The sequence below is a fragment of the Symphalangus syndactylus genome, chromosome 20 (assembly GCF_028878055.3).
Source record: "Symphalangus syndactylus isolate Jambi chromosome 20, NHGRI_mSymSyn1-v2.1_pri, whole genome shotgun sequence".
Taxonomy (NCBI): Eukaryota; Metazoa; Chordata; class Mammalia; order Primates; family Hylobatidae; genus Symphalangus; species Symphalangus syndactylus.
The window spans coordinates 41,007,231-41,022,871 of NC_072442.2; positions in this window are offsets into that span (position 1 = coordinate 41,007,231).

The following is a 15,641-nucleotide window of genomic DNA, read 5'->3' on the forward strand; positions in this document are numbered from 1 at the left end:
CCTGAAACATTCCCTGACAGAGATTCCCCCTGTATTCCAGGCCTCTCTGACCTCGAAAGAGAAAGTCAAGGTGATGTGGTGGAATGGAGCTGGGAGACAGGCTGGCCGCTGGGATGTCGGGTCAGGACCGTGGGGCAGACTTTTGGGCACACCCGTGGAGGAGCAGACACTGCTGCAGCCAACCAAGGGTCTGATTAGCTCCTCACTTCCAGAGTGACCTGTGCCCTCTTATGTCTGAAGCTCCAGGGTTGAGGAGGGTGGGGTCAGGGAGTATAAGTGGAGGGAGTAGCTGCAGATAATTAGAAACATGCTCTACTGAGTGAGCAGGCGCCACCAGGACCACCCTCCCCTCACCCCCACCCCCCAACCTCTTTTCCTTAGGTCCCCAGCCCCCTTCCCTTCTACCTGGACAATTCCAGCCAAACTGGGGGAGGCGCTGGTGGAGTCTGGGAGCAGCAACTCGGTGGGATTGGCTTCCTAGGCCCTTACACAGTCTCTAAAGTGCAAACAACATATTTTTGCCATGCAATAGTATTTAATTACACATAAAAACAGAGCCATTAAACTGAAATTAAACCCTTGTTGGAATCACTTGATTCAGGGCATGACAAATTGCTTTCAGTGGAGGCGGCAGTGCAGTCCCCCAGGGAAAGATGGAGATTAGCGGCTTCCATGGCTGGCTGGGTCCCCTCCTTCTCTTGGTCCCCTTGCCAGCTCTAAATTCTGAAATTGGGGTCAGAACTCTTTTTCTGAAGACCACCCAAGCCAAGGGGAAGCCTCTAGGTTTGTTCAGGAGGATAGGAATAGAGGGTCGGGGAATCACAGAATCACTGTCCAACCCAGTTTTAGACAACTCAGTACATTTATTGATGGGGAAGTCAAGGCCCAGACACCAAGGTCGTCCAGAGCCAGGATTAAAACTCTGGCACTAAGCCATAACTAGAGAGGCTGCTTTTTTTCCTCAGGCTTGTGTCCTTTGACCTTGGGCCTGAAGACAGAGGTTGAGGTTGGGGCCGCATGGATAAGGGGTGGGAACAAAGGCAGACCCTGAATGGGGAGGGCAGACTTCTCCAGAACTAGATTCCTACCTGGTCAAAGTCTGGAGACAGTGGGGAAGGGAAAATGGCCCTGGGGTTTGGGCTGTTGAGGCGGCCATCACTTCTGGTGGGCGGCCTGGAGCCCAGACTTTGGAATCAGGCAGATCTGGCTGCTGACCAGCTGAGTGAGGTTGGGCAGGTAAGACCTTTTGCTTCTGTGAGCCTCCGTTTTCCCATCTGTCAAATGGGAATAGTAATTCCTATCTAGAGTTGTGGAGACGACTATATGGGCATGATGCATGAACAGGCTTGGGGCTGAGCTCACTAAGTTCTGTTAGACTTCCTTCTCTGGACTTCAGTTTCCTCATTTATAACAAGATCCAGCTGGGATCTGATGGCTTTTAGAAGCTTCGCTTGCTCTTTTTATGTTGGCAGACCTTCTTCCTCCCTCTAGCCCCTTTCTTCCTTCCCTTTCCTTCTTTCTTCTGTGGGTTGAATGTCTAACTATGGACAGAAGTCTGGGTCTGTGGTCAGACGACTGGGTAGGAAAGGGAGGTCTGCACCCCCTAAAGTTTCCCTGCCCCACATGGCCCTCCGGTGGCTGTGTGTGAGGCCCATCTGGAGGGTGAAAGGAGACCAAATGGGACAGGGGCTGCACTCGGTGGGAGGCTTGGGGGTCCTGCAGCAAGGGCGGGCTGCTCGTTGTCTGTGGCCTCCCTCCCCATGGGTCCTCTATGATCTGGGAACCTGTTCTCCTGATTGGAACCAGATGGGTCTGCTGCGGCTGGAGGCCTAAGCTGTCTACTCACTCCGTGTCCTCCCCCAGGAGTGGAGGCTGGGGTAGACCAAGGGCAAGTGGTGGAGTTGTGTGTGGGGTCCCTCTTTGCAGGGGCTGGGGGGGAGAGCCCTTCTTCCCTTCTCCGTCTCTCTTGTGGCCTGGAAACCTATTAGCCCACAGAGGGTGGCCAGCTGTGGACAGCCTCTCACTGAGGCATGGGTGGGCAGTTTGCTACCTTGCCTGATGCCATCCTCTAGGAGCAGTACCCACTGCCCTCACCTCCCTACCCTGCCCCCATTCTCAGAGCTCAGCTCAGCTGCAGATTGTCAAGTGGGTGCTGACCATGCCTGACCCCTGGTCTCCTGGATTAGCCTCAAGGTCATTTCCTTCGCCTCGGCTTCCTTGGTCTTGGCAGACAGAGAGGTTCCTGCACTGGGGCTCGAGTGGAAGGGCTGGGGCTGGGCTGGGGCCCAGGGTTCCCATCATTTCAGGCCTGGCAGCTACCCGGCTGCAAATGGCTCCCCAGCACAAATGTTTTGCAGCTGTCCCTTGGTCGGCTTGCTCTGGAGAGCCTTGAGACAGAGGCGGGGAGTCCAGGAGACAGAGGGCACAAGTAGAGAGCCAGGGTGGGTGGGGGACAAACCCAGAGAGCCGCCCAGCAGACCCAGGCTGCTGGGAGAGTGAGAGTGATGAGGAAACTCCAAGTTCTTGAAACAGCCTCCCCAACTTGCAAGGGTTGGGATGGGGGCTTCCCGAGGCAGGATGACGGGGAGCAGAGGCTGCCTGGCAGGGCCAAAGCTCAGGGTCTCTGCTTCCCTCCTGGGTCCTGGTCTCTGAGCAGAACCAGAAACTTCTAAGATGGAGCAGCGGGGAGGGGAGCTCAGCCTCCACCCTACCCAGGGGAAATTAGACCAGACTGCCCAGGAAATAAATTCAATTTTCCAGCATTATGGAAGGCTAGTCGGACAATAGAGGATTTTTTTCCCCAGAAAAAACATTAAAAAAAAAACCAAAACTCCAATTGCCTTTGGCTGAGCTGTTTTCCAACTTCATTTCTCAGCCACAGTTCAAAACTTCTCATTCAAAGTGACATGTGACTGCTCTGTGACCCTGGTCCGCTCAGCCGCCGGCCCTGTGAGGGGTCAGGCCAGGCCAGCACAGAACTCGAGCTCCCAGGATCTGTGACCACCCCCACTCCCAAAAGCCCTCCGAGGTCTGTTCTGGAGACAAGGCCCGCAGGACCCTCTCTGGGCAGCCCCAGCGCCTCACGATGAGGGAGGGGCTGCGGTGGAAACAGAAACCTGCCTCTAAAAGAGAGGAGAGTTTAGGGGCGGGTGATTCTTACAGCCCAGGCCCAGGCCTACAGGGGTTTATGTTACAACATAAACTGGGGCTTTAACAACTTTGAGACAGTTTCTTATTTTTAGGGTTGGGGCGGGGAGTGGAGGTTGTCTTAAGAATGCAAATGGGGCAGGGCACAGTGGCTCACGCCTGTAATCCCATCACTTTGGGAGGCCGAGGTGGGTGGATCACGAGGTCAGGAGATCAAGACCATCCCGGCCAACGTGGTGAAACCCCGTCTCTACTAAAAATACAAAAATTAGCTGGGTGTGGCGGTGCGTGCCTGTATTCCCAGCTACTCGGGAGGTTGAGGCAGGAGAATCGCTTGAACCTGGAAGGTGGAGGCTGCAGGGAGCCGACATCGTGCCACTGCACTCCAGCCTGGGCGACAGAGCGAGACTCCATCTCAAAAAAAAAAAAAAAACAAAAAAGAATGCAAATGGGCCTTGTAAACCCCTCCACGGGGATATTCTTAGGGCTCTAATGAGTGGGGAAGGCCCTGCAGGCCAGAGAAGGGCCAGCCTCCAGTTGTACTGTCTGCAGTCAGCAGCCCTGGGACACTGGCAGAGGACAGGAGGGTCGGTGCAATCCTAAGTGGCAGGTGGGCAGGGAGGGGGTAAAAGGGGGACGAGCAGAGGCTGCCAGAAGGCAGATCTCAAGGTTCTGGGGTGGGAGGTAGGAGAGGGGGCAGACCACACAGGAGGCTTTGGGGAGAGCAGGGCAGGGTCATGGCTGGAGAGGAGAGAGCAGGGTGTGTGCGTGCGTGTGTGCACGTGCATGTGTGCACGTGGTCGGGGGAAGGGAAGGGATGGCTCTATCCTGTGGCTGAGAAAGGTCATCCCCAAGAAGACCAGGGTTGGGACTAGCACGTTCCTCTCTGGCAGGTCTGTAATGAAGATGGGAAACTGAGGCCTCCATGGGCCTGAACTGGCTTGTCGGAAGGTGTAAATGAACTGGTGGTGGAAGTAGATTAGAACTCAGGGCAGTATTCTTTCCCCCAGTGTCTCCTGGTGGGATAAAAAGGGGAACCTAAATAGGAAGGGACACTTCGGGCACCAGAGAGGTGAAGCTAGGCCAGGGGCTTTCATTTGGGAGGAAGGAAGGGGGTGTAGTTTCTGGGCAGAAGAGCCGTGATCCTATATGAGGGGGACGGATATGTGTGTGAGGTCCTGCTGGCGACCACACATTTATGTGGTGGCCTTATGTACCTGAGCTCAGGGGCAGAAGAAGGCAGTGGAGAGGCATCTGGTTAGGACCCTGTGTAACACCCTCCAGAGGCCTCCTGTTCAATACCTTCCTTGGCCTGTAGCGCTCTCTCCGAGTTTCTCCAGCCCCTTTAGTGTGACGCTGCCAGCCTCAGGGCCTTTGCACGTGCTGTTCCCTCTGCCGAATCACTCTCACCCCTGCTCTTCACCAGGCTGGCTCCCCTACCTCCAGCCTTCAGCCAAAAGTCACCTCCCGTGAGAGTCCTTCCCTGACCATCCTAGGTAAAGAATCTCCCTCAACCTTACTTTTCTACCATCTTGTTTATTTCCTGCATGATGTTTTTCACAATTGTTCCTTGGGTTCCCCTGTTTTGCTAAAACACATGCTGGTCTTATTTAATTACACTTGAACCTCCAGAGCTGGGTGCACAGTAGGCGCTCAACGAATGCTTATTGAATGAATAAATGAATAAAAAAAGAAACAGGAAGCAGTCCTGGGTGGCTACAGGGCTGAAGTCTTCTTATAAGGGGACCAGGGTCCTCTGCTCAGTTCTGCCTTTCCCTTCACTCTTTCTGCCCTAGCCCTGTGGGGTTCCTAAGGACAGCCCAGGTGGCAGAAGCCTTCCTGGGACAGGAGAGCTCAGTGCAACAAGAAAGCTGGCACTTGAGGCCAGGCGTGGTGGCTAATGCCTGTAATCCAAGCACTTTGGGAGGCCAAGGTGGGCGAATCACCTGAGGTCGGGAGTTCGAGACCAGCCTGACCAACATGGAGAAACCCTGTCTCTACTAAAAATACAAAATTAGCCGGGTGTGGTGGCGTATGCCTGTAAACCCAGCTACTCGGGAGGCTGAGGCAGGAGAATTGCTTGAACCTGGGAGGTGGAGGTTGCGGTGAACTGCGATTGGGCCATTGCACTCCAGCCTGGGCAACAAGAGCAAAACTTGGTCTAAAAAAAAAAAAGAAAAAAAAAAAAAAAGAAAGCTGGCACTTGGATATCTTTCTTTTTGTTGTTGTTGTTTTTGTTTTGAGGCAGGGTTTTACTCTGTCGCCCAGGCTAGAGTGCAGTAGTGTGATTATGGCTCTGGGATCAAGAGATTCTCCCACCTCTTGAATAGCTGGGACCACAGGTGTACACCACCACGTCCAGCTAATTTCTGTATTTTTTTTGTAGAGACAGGGCTTCGACATGTTGCCCAGGCTGGTCTCAAACTCCTGGGCTCAAGCCATCCTCCTGCCTCGGTATCCCAAAGTTTTGGGATAACAGGCGTGAGCCACCCCAGCCAGCTAGCCATCTTTCTATCTATGCCTCTGTCTTTCTGTGGGTTCCTTTGCCTCTGGTCCTGGTTCTCTTATTTGGTTCTTATCTTTCCATTTTCCGTGTCTTGCTGTCCTGTGCTCCTGTCCCTTTTTTCCCTCTCCATCTCCCTCTCCCACTACCTCTTTGTTTGTTTGTTTGTTTGTTTGAGATGGAGTCTCGCTCTGTCACCTAGGCTGGAGTACAGTGGCGTGATCTCAGCTCACTGCATCCTCCTCCTCCCTTGTTCAAGTGATTCTCCTGCCTCAGCCTCTCGAGTAGCTGAGATTACAGGCGCACACCACCACACCTGGCTAATTTTTGTATTTTTATTTTTATTTTTTATTATTTATTTATTTATTTTTATTTTGAGACAGAGTCTTGCTCTGTCACCCAGGCTGGAGTGCAGTGGCGCGATCTCGGCTCACTGCAAGCTCCGCCTCCCGCGTTCACGCCATTCTCCTGCCTCAGCCTGAGTAGCTGGGACTACAGGCGCCCGCCACCACGTCCGGCTAATTTTTTGTGTTTTCAGTAGAGACGGGGTTTCACCGTGGTCTCGATCTCCTGACCTCGTGATCCGCCCGCCTCGGCCTCCCAAAGTGCTGGGATTACAAGCATGAGCCACCGCGCCTGGCCAACTTTTGTATTTTTAGTAGAGACGGAGTTTCACCATGTTGCCCAGCCTGGTCTCAAATTCCTGACCTCAGGTGATCCACCCGCCTCAGCCTCCCAAAGAGCTGGGATTACAGGCATGAGCCACCACACCTGGCCTTCCCCTGCCTCTTAAATCTGCCCCATCACTGGGTTTTCCTGCGTCCCGCTCCCCGACACTACTCCGCGGTCTGCCCGGAACCGAGGCATGACCTCTCTTGCCGCCACAAAAGACCCTCTGCAGTGCGAGATAGGCTCTGTCATAACGCCAAGGCTGCCTGGCTTTTGGGAGGGGAGGTGGATGGAGGAAGTGAGGGTGAGGCACCAGGGATCTCCCCACACACCTGCTCCCAAACACATTATCTGAGGGCTCAAGCGGCCCCCACCCTTCAGGCAGGGCAAAGTGGGTGGTTCTCTGTTCATCTTCCTCCTCTCCTCCATCATGCACTGGTTTCCATCTTGGCAATTTGGGAGAATCACTGGCTACCCTGTCTGGGAGGATGGTCCTCATGAGGGTATCTCAGAGAGTCCCGCCCGGCTGATGGGAGGGGTGGGACGGGGGTCTGACTCAGAACTCAGGTTTTCATCCCTATCCGAAGCTGGATCCTCCTGGCCCTCCCCATTTCAGGAGAGGGTTCCATCATCATTCCTGTAGGCTGGAACCCTGGGAGGCCTTCTAGATAACCCCCTCCCCTACTTCTCACTCCTGTTCCATCTCGAAGTCCTCTGGATTTTAATTCTCAGTATCTCTCCGCTCTATCCCTGATGTCCTGCCTCCATCCAGGTCCCGGACGTAGCCTCCACCATTGCTTCTCTTGCTTACTCCACAGCCATTCTCAGCTTATTAATCCCCAGGTTTTTTTTTTTTTTTTTTTTTGACAGAGTCTCGCTCTGTTGCCCAGGCTGGAGTGCAGTGGTGCAATCTCGGCTCACTGCAACCTCCACTTCCTGGGTTCAGGCAGTTCTCCTGCCTCAGCCTCCCAAGTAGCTGGGATTACAGGCGTATGCCACCATGCCCGGCTAATTTTTATATTTTTACTAGAGATGGGGTTTCACCATATTGGCCAGGCTGATCTTGAACACCTGACCTCATGTGATCCACCCATCTTGGCCTCCCAAAGTGCTGAAATTACAGGCATGAGCCACCGCACCTGGCCCCCAATCATTTCTTCCTACAATACCAGGAAATTGAGTCCTGTCAGCCTCTTTCTTCCCTGGCCTCTCAGGGAAGGGTCAAGACCAAAGCCCCCAACATAGGCTGGAGGTCCTGCTTGGCCTAGCCCCTGCCGACCTCACCAGGCCCCCTGCCCCTCACACCCCCTTGCTTTCTGGGGCCACTAGTCAAACTGGCTGTATTGCATTCCCTTCCACCACAGGGTCTTTGCACATGCTGGTCCCTCTGCTTTCAATGCTCCCAATGCCCCCTCCTCCATACCCCCTGACAATGGATTTTTCTTCAGTTCTCATCTCAGCCATCATCACCTCCTCAGGGAAGCCCTCCCTGACTTCCCTGAGCAGGTTAATTCTCCCGAGTATTCATTTCAGAGCACCTTGCGCATCTTCTCAACAGAAGGATATTTAGTTAGGCATTCACCATGCAATTACTCTGTATCTTTGTCCCTCTTTTCTTTTTCTTTTTATTTATTTATCTTTTATTTAATTTATTTATTTTTTGAGATGGAGTCTTGCTCTGTCGCCCAAGCTGGAGTGCAGTGGTGCAATCTTGGTTCACTGCAAGCTCCGCCTCCCGGGTTCACACCATTCTCCTGCCTCAGCCCCCCAAGTAGCTGGGACTACAGGCGCCCTCCACCACGCCCAGCTATTTTTTTGTCTTTTCAGTAGAGATGGGGTTTCACCGTGTTAGCCAGGATGGTCTCGATCTCCTGACCTCATGATCCACCCGCCTCAGCCTCCCAAAGTGCTGGGATTACAGGTGTGAGCCACCGTGCCTGGACTTCTTTTTGTTTTTTTGAGACAGAGTCTTGCTGTGTTGCCCAGGCTGGAGTGCAGTGGCACGATCTCGGCTCACTGCAACCTCCACCTCCCTGGTTCAAGAGATTCTCCTGCCTCAGCCTCCTGAATAGCTGGGATTACAGGCGCCCACCACCACACCCAGCTAATTTTTGTATTTTTAGTAGAGATGGGGTTTCACCATGTTGGTCAGTCTGGTCTTGAACTCCTGACCTCATGATCTGCCCACCTCAGCCTCCCAAAGTGCTGGGATTATAGGCATGAGCTACTGTGCCCAGCTATCCTTCATTTTTATAAGCTCCATGAGGTCAGGAACCTCATTCATCACTGTAGCTCCAGGCTACATATTTAGAAAATAAAAAACACAGGCCATCCAGTTCTGTGTGAATTTCAGATAAGGAACAAATAATTTTTTAGCATAAGTGTGTCCCAACCCCATCTCTAAGGGCTAAGCACAGTGCCAGATACACAGGATGCCTGAGGCAGATACTGAATGATTACTGAATAAATGTAGCAAGGGGCTTTCTGCCTGTCTCTTCAATGCCTACTGCCCATAGATGCTTTTCTCCTGTGCTCTCTACCCTTGGCACCTAGTAGCCCTATTTCTTCATTTTTTTTTTTTTGTTTTGAGATGGAGTCTCCCTCACTTTGTCACAAGCTGAAGTGCAGTGGCGTGACCTCAGCTCACTGCAACCTTCGCCTCCCGGGTTCAAGGGATTCTCCTGCCTCAGTCTCCCAAGTAGCTGGGATTACAGACGTGTGCTACCATGCCTGGCTAATTTTTGTACTTTTTTGTGGAGATGGGGTTTCACCATGTTGGCCAGGCTGGTCTCGATCTCCTGACCTCAAGTGATCCACTCGCCTCAGCCTTCCAAAGAGCTGGGATTATAGGTGTGAGCCACTGGGCCTGACTTATTTCTCCATTTTGTAAGAGGGAATGTGTCTCTGTAGATTGCCTTGATTTGGGTCTCCTGTCTTCTGGCCCTGTTCTCTCTCTGGGTTTCCTTCTTTTCGGATGGCCCTCCTCCTGGTCTGTTTCTCCATGCCCTCTTTTTTTTTTTTTTTTTTGTCTGTTTCTCCATTTCTCTTTTTTTCCTGTCTTTTATTTTCTTGAAAAGGAGTTTCTCTCTGTTGTCCAGGCTGGAGGGCAGTGACGCAATCACTGCAACCTCTGCCTCCCTGGTTCAAACAATTCTCCTGCCTCAGCCTCCCGAGTAGCTAGGATTACAGGTGTGCACCACTACGCCAGGCTAATTTTTGTATTTTTGTAGAGATGGGGTTTCACCATGTTGGCCAGGCTGGTCTCGAATTTCTGACCTCAGGTGATCCATCCCCCTCAGCCTCCCAATGTGCTGGGATTACAGGCGTGAGCCACTGTGCCTGGCCCTGTCTTTTTATTTTTGTCTCCCTCTCTCTTTGCTTGTTTTCCCTCCCTTCTCTCCATCCCATCTACTCACAAGTAGCTGGGGGTAGAGTGGTTTCCCGGGGATCTCTGTCTTTCCCAGCGAGGATCCTTGGGTCTCATATGGGGCGTCCACGAAGGAGACTTGCTCTGGCAGGAGTGGGTTTCAAGCACTTCAGGAGGAGGTAAATTTGCTTGGAGCATTTGGTTTGGATCCTTGGTCCTGATGGAAGATTCTGGGTGGGGGATTACAGGGGAGATGTGCTGGCTTCCAAGCAGAAAGAGAGAGGCACGACTTTTTCAATTTCTTGAGTAGCCTGGGGCTAGGGATCAAGGTGGGAGGGGGAACCTAAACCCCAATGGAAGAAGAGGCATTTGGCAGAGACACCAGGAGGGACAGACAACCCTGTCCTGGTGTGCCTGAAGGCAGGTATTGGATTTGATGACTTTGGGCTCAATAAGCTCCAAATGTCTGCTTTCATCTCCATCACCTTCATCATCATTATCATCAGCAGCCATGGGACCAGATTGCCTGGGTTCAGATGCCACTCTGCCACTTATGGTTGAGCCTTGGGAAATTTACCTAATTTTCGAATCCACAGTTTCATGTCCATCAAATAAGGATAAATAATAGTACTTAGGTAGTGTTGTCGTCAAGGTTAAATGAGCTAACATATGGCAAAGTTTCTAACAGATACTACAGACCTACCATGTGCCAGGCACTGTTCTAGACGCTGGGGATTCAGTGGTGAACTAGACGAGTCTCTTTCCTCATAGAGCCCTCATTCCTGTGGCCCAGCACTCAGCACACATTGAGTGCTCAGTGAGAGAGCTGCAGATATGCTGCCCTTCCCATAAGGAGCATTTGTACAGCACCCCAGAGACTCTGAAGTGCATTCATGGCTGGTGCATTTATAAGGCTTCCCACAACCTTCATTCTATGAGGTGGGTATTACAGTTGAGGAAACTGAGGCTCAATGCCCAGAGAAGTGACTTGCCCCAAACTGTGCAGCTAACCAGTGGCAGAAGGGACCTGCCACCAGATCTGCCTGACCACCCAGGTTTCCATTTTTTTTTTTTTCTTTTTTAAGACAGAGTCTCACTCTGTTGCCCAGGCTGGAGTGCAGTGGCATGATCTCTGCTTACTGCAGCCTCTGCCTTCTGGGTTCAAGCAATTCTCCTGCCTCAGCCTCCCAAATAGCTGAGGCATGTACCACCGCCCCTGCATAATTTTTGTATTTTTGGCAGAGATGGGGTTTTTCCTTGTTTCCCAGGCTGGTCTTGAACTCCTGACCTCAAGTGATCTGCCTGCCTTAGCCTCCCAAAGTGCTGGGATTACAGGCGTGAGCCACTACACCCGGCCGGCTTCCGGTTCTTGATGCAGAAGAAGCAAGTGTGTGTGTGTCTGTGTGTGTGTGTGTGTGCGCGTGTGTGTGCGTGTGTGTGTGCATGCATAGATGGGAGTGGAGTGAACTAAGGATATGTCCTTGTCAGTGTTCACAGGGTGTCAAGTCTGAATTCTAGGAGGAGAGAACGTTGCTTCCTGGGGCACATGTAGGCCCCTTCCCCAGCTCCTGGCCAACCCTGGCCGCCTGGCTCTGCGTAGTTCACTGGGAGTGCAGCGCATATTTGTTGAATGCGTGAATCAATGAGTGTGTGTTACTCGCCCTCCTACCCCCCTCCTCATTCTTCTTCTGTGCTTCCCTCCTTCCTGGCTTGTCTCCCTGACCCCCAGGCCTGCTCCAGCCAAGCTCTACTTGCCTTTCTTGGCTAGTCCAGATGGGGAGGGGAGAACACTGAAAAGCCTTCCAGGAACAGCTACAAAATAAGCCCCTGGCTGGCCCTGGGAGGCTGGGAAATCAAGGGTCTCCTTTCCTGGGGCTGAGGGCTCCAGCCTGGCCAGGACTGCGGCTTGGTGGGGATGGGGAACATGACTGGGCAGGACTCTGCCTGGATGGGTGCTGTGGATTGAGCTGTGACCCGTTAAATTCGCATGCTGAAGCTCTCACTCCCAATGTGACTATATTTGGAGATAAGGCCTTTCTGAGGTAATTGAGGTTCAGTGAGGCCACAAGGGTGAGATTCTAATCAGATAGGATGGTGGCTTTATTTTATTGTATTTTATTTATTTATTTTTTTGAGACGGAGTCTCTTTCTGTCGCCCAGGCTGGAGTGCATGATCCACCCACCTCAGCCTCCCAAAGTGCTGGGATTACGGGCATGAGCCACCGCACCAGGCAGGATGGTGGCTTTATAAGAAAGGGAAGAGACGGAGAGAGATCTCTTTCTCCATGCACACACACTGAGGAAAGACCATGTGAGCACACAGGGAGAAGGCGGCCATCTGCAATCCAGGGAGAGAGTCCTTACCCAAACCTGGCCATCATGGCACCCTGATCCTGGACTTCCAGCCCCCAGAACTGTGAGAAAATAAATTTCTGTCGTGTAAGCTGCCCAGTCTATGGTATTTTGTTATGGCAGCCCAAGAAGATGAATAATACAAGGGGGAATGCAGGCCCCTGGTCCTGCTCTGTCTCACATAGTCCTCCCAAGCTTAGAGAGAACCAGGGACCCAGGCCTGGATTGAGCAGGCACCTGCCCCAGCCTGTCTCAGGGTGGGAGCTCCTCTTCTTAGGCTCTCATCCCTTCCCTGGTCTGAAATCCAGGTTCTCATCCCAGCACCCTTCTCCCCAGCCTGGGCCTCAGATGCCATCTCCTGCCTCCACTGCCATATTTCTAAAGCATAAATCTGGTCGATTACTCCTCAGCTGAAATGTCTCCCTGATGCAGGGCAGGCAAGCCCCAAATTGGGGCTTAGCCTGGGAGGGTTCTTGGCTTCATTCAGGGAATAATTCAAGGGCAAGCGGTGGTAGAAGAAAGCAGCTTTCTAGAGGTGGCGGTGTCACAGACCCGTGACTGCTCCTGCAGAGCAGGGCTACCCCAGTGTGCTGAGAGCTGTAGCTCAGTAGCTTCCGCACTCATATTTGCACCCACTTTTAAACACATGCAAATTAAGGGGCAGATTATGCAGAGATTTGTAGAAAAAGGGTGGTAACTTCTGGGTCATTAGGTTGTTGCTGCCATGGAAAGGGGTGGTAATTTCTGGGTGTTGCCACGGCAATGGTAAACTGACATGTCACACTGGTGGGTGTGTCTTATGGAAAGCTCCTCCCACCCCATCCCTGTTTTAGCTAGTCCTCAGTTTGGACCAGTGTCCAAGCCCTGCCTCTGGAGTTCAGTCCCGCTTCCTACCTCATCCTCATTACCTATGGGATAAAGCCCAAGCAGGGTGCCATGTATGACCACGCACTGCATAGCCCACAAAATCAAACAGCAGGCCTGAGTCCCATCTCCTTCCTTCAGCAAGTGTTCAATCTTCAGACATTCTCAGCTGGCACCCAAGGGTCCTGAGGGTCCTGCTGCTGTCTTTTTCTTCTGCTTTCTGTCTCACCTACTCCCTTAGGTACCATGTACTTGAGCCACACCAAACGTGGTACATCTTTTCATACCTGTGTGCTTCACACCCGAATGTCTCCATCTGCTTTCTGTGAATGCTGGCGCAATAGGATGGGCATGGACTTGAAATCCTGTTTCCCTGCCATTTACAGTTAGATGAATGTGGGCAAGTTAACCCTCTGAGCCCCAGTTTTCTAATCTATAAAATGGGATTAGGCATATATAATGTGCCTCAGATTGTATGTAGCACCTGAGAGGCCCTCCCCCTCCTAAAAGTTGGTTTCTCTCTTTGCATGCTGAACTCCTATTCATCCTTGAAGACCCAACTCAAATGTTACCTTCTTGGTAACATTGCCCTCCTTCCCTTCAAGTGGGTAAAGTTTATCTTTCTCAGTTTCTACTCTTTCCACCAGCCCTGCATAGCACTTATAAACCTCTGTTAGAAATGCTGTCATATTTTTCTGTTTTCCTGGTTCACATGAATAAAGCACACAGCCAGAAAACATTTGTTGCATGAATTAAGGCATTGGCCCCTGGGTTGAAAGCCTTTAACCCTACCACTGCCCTGGGTCTAAGACCTTGCTCTGGGTCTCAGCCCTGGCACAAGAGTGAAGGATCAGAGGCCAGAGATAAAACAGAGCATTGAGCAGCCTCAGCCCTCGGTGGGGCACGGGCACGGGGCGGCAGCTGGTCAGATGGTCCAGGTAAGGGCACTTCAGCCTCCTGGAGAGGTCTCCGTAGCCTGAGAGGAGGCAGGGTTTAGCGGGTGTGGGAACCTGAGTTTTGTTTGTTTGTTTTAGAGACAGCGTCTTGCTCTGTCAACCAGGCTGGAGTGCAGTGGCATGATCACAGCTCACTGCAACTTCCGCCTTCCAGGTTCAAGGGATTCTCATGCCTCACTCTCCCGAGTACCTGGGACTACAGGTGCGCTACCTTGCCCGGCTAATTTTTGTATTTTTTGTAGAGATGGGCTTTCACCATGTTGGCCAGGCGGGTCTCAAACTGGAACCTGAGTTTTGAGAAATGATTGGCAGTGCGAGAGGCTCCCCGGTTCCCTTCTCACGAACTCCAGCAGCAGCTGGACTCTGCTGCATCTCCAGCCACCTGGGACAAAGGGGCGAGGAAATTCAACTGGAAAAGAGCAAGAAGGAGGAAACGTTTCTCTGCAAAGGGGTGATCGAGTAGAGAAGGCATAATGAGGAGAGATGGTGAGAAAGGAGACAGGGGAAGTGGGAGAAGAGAGGGAGGGAGGGTGGGTGGTATGCGCGTGTATGGAGATCAAGAAAGGGATGGGGAGGGATGAAAAGACCGGGGAGACAGACACTGGAGCAGGGGCTGTGGCAGGGTTTAAGACCCAGGGCTATAAGGCCTGGAGTCTCCTGGAGAGAACACTCCTCTGGTGTCCCTGCGTGGATACGATGGCTCCTCACCTCCTGGTTCCTGGCTTAGTGGTTATCCTGCCTCCCCTCTGCCGTCCAGCCCTCCCACCCCTGCTGGGCTGGCTGCTTTGCCCTCAGCAAAGTCTTAAGTCAAGTTCTCCGCTAAATCTTCTTAGGGGAAACAGGAACTGTGGCAAATGCAGCAGAAATGATCGCCTTCCACGAACTCTGTTCCATGCTGGGCCAAGCAGGGCAAGAGCAGGAGACCGAGAGGAGACTGAGAGGAGTCTCCATCTGGAACCGCACTGGGGCGGTGGAAAGAGAGGCAGGGGCTAACCGGCGGTGGTTCAAGGCCCCTGCCACTGGGTCACATAGCTCAGCCCAGAGAGAAGGAGGGGCTCTCCCATTCCCAAAACTCTTTAGGAGAACAGAAGTGCCATAGCCTCTCTTGCATCGCTTGCTGAGGCCTTCTTAGGGCATGCCAGCCTTGGCTCCCTAGTTGCAGTGAAGTCTGGAGCAGGTCTGGGAGGGGGGCATTCCTCTGGGACTGGTTTAGGGGAGGACTGGGGGTAGAACTCCCCAGGCCCGGGGTGGGATCAAGAGGCCATGGTCCAGTTCTTTTTCTTTTCTTTTTTTTTTTGAGACAGGGTCTCACTCTGTCACTCAGGCTGGAGTACAGTGGCACAACCACAGCTCACTGCAGCCTTGACCCCCCAGGCTCAAGTGATCCTCTCACCTCAGCCTCCCGAGTAGCTGGGGCTACAGGTATGTGCCACCAAGCCTGGCTAACTTTTTGTATTTTTTTGTAGAGACAGGGTCTCCCTATGTTGCACAGGCTGATCTCGAACTCCTGGGCTCAATCCATCCTCCCGCTTTGGCCTCCCAAAGTGCTGGGATTACAGGTGCGAGCCACCACACCTAACCATGGTCCAGTTCTTCAGGGCGGAGCTGGCAGCTCTGGGGCCATCTGGGTTCAGGGACTCTTCCGGACTCCTCTTGAGGGGTTCATGTTTTGCCCCCCTCTCCTTGCCTCTCAGTGGGGGCTGAGTGAGACCTTAGAATCCGTCAGGGGCACCATACACACTCACTTTGGGCCCCGGGAAATCACAATCCTTCTGTTTCCCTG